Raw genomic sequence first — 1391 nt, forward strand, 5'->3', positions numbered from 1 at the left:
ATGGACTTCCATCAGAAGATCCCTATCAGTTCTTAACTGAATTCTTGCAGATCTGTGATACTGTTAAGACTAATGGAGTAGATCCTGAAGTCTACGGGCTTATGCTTTCTCTTTTTGCTGTAAGAGACAGAGCTAGAACATGGTTGGACTCACAACCTAAAGATAGCCTGGACCCTTGGGATAAGCTGGTCACGGCCTTGTTGACCAAGTTCTTTCCTCCTCAAAAGCTGAGCAAGCTTAGAGTGGATGTTCAGACCTTCAAGCAAAAAAATGGTGAATCCCTCTATGAAGCTTGGGAAAGACACAAGCAGTTGACCAAAAAGTGTCCTTCTGGCATGCTTTCAGAGTGGACCATTTTAGATATATTCTATGATGGTCTATCTGAGCTTTCTAAGATGTCACTGGACTATTCTGCAGGTGGATCCATTCATGATGCCAGGGCATCTTGGCCAGTTTCACTGACCTTTTCTTTACTATTTTTAGGGTAGTTTCATGCATTTCCTTAGGAAATAAGCTAGTTTCGGGTGGATATTCACTTATACCTTGATTCAAGCATACATTGTGCATTTTACATGATTTCATGAGGATTTTGCATGAGTTTAGTGACAAATTATATGTTGCATTACCCATGACTTGGATTAGAACTTTGATGCACTCTATTGCTTGATTCAGGACCAAAGGAAGCAAGGAAGAACCACTTAGCAGTCACGTTAATCTAATTAACGTGGCCACTAACGTGGAATGGGAGGTAACTTGCAAAGTTAATGAGAAAAGTGATTGCCAATAATGCTCTCGAAGCCATCATTGCCCACGTTAAGAGTCACGTTAACTAAGTTAACGTGAACTCTAACGTAAAGAAGGGACTTTGAGCCAACGTTAATGACACTTAACATTATCACAAACGTTGGCCAATGATCATAAGTGGCCACGTTAGAGTCCATGTTAACTTAGTTAACGTGGCCTCTAACGTTAAAAGGGGGAAGGAAGCCAACGTTAGTGGCACTCAACATTATTACTAACGTTGGCCTAAAGTGCAATGTACCACGTTAACTCCCACGTTAACTTGGTTAACGTGGGAGCTAACGTAAGAGGCAAGGGAGGTCGACAACGTTAGTGACACTCAACATTGTCACTAACGTTGGAAGCAACCACAAAACCCCCAAGGAGCCACGTTAACTTCCACGTTAACTTAGTTAACGTGGAAGCTAACGTTGATGAGTGAATGATGAGCCAACGTTAGTGACACTCAACATTGTCACTAACGTTGGGGATGGCTAAGAATGGCCACGTTAGAAGCCACGTTAACCTAGTTAATGTGGACCCTAACGTGAGAAAAAGGGGCACATTGGAACGTTAGTGACAATGTTGAGTGTCACTAACGTTCTCGAAGG

At 42.3% G+C, this 1391-nt stretch overlaps 1 non-coding gene across 1 annotated transcript; it reads right to left on the reverse strand.

Moving 5' to 3' along the window:
- Positions 1-233: 233 nt before the first annotated feature.
- Positions 234-337, reverse strand: LOC130949517 (small nucleolar RNA R71). The gene has a single exon (XR_009073402.1). It is a non-coding gene; the product is annotated as a small nucleolar RNA R71 (small nucleolar RNA).
- Positions 338-1391: the final 1054 nt, after the last annotated feature.

Source organism: Arachis stenosperma, chromosome 1 (assembly GCF_014773155.1).
Source record: "Arachis stenosperma cultivar V10309 chromosome 1, arast.V10309.gnm1.PFL2, whole genome shotgun sequence".
In the NCBI taxonomy this organism is placed as follows: Eukaryota; Viridiplantae; Streptophyta; class Magnoliopsida; order Fabales; family Fabaceae; genus Arachis; species Arachis stenosperma.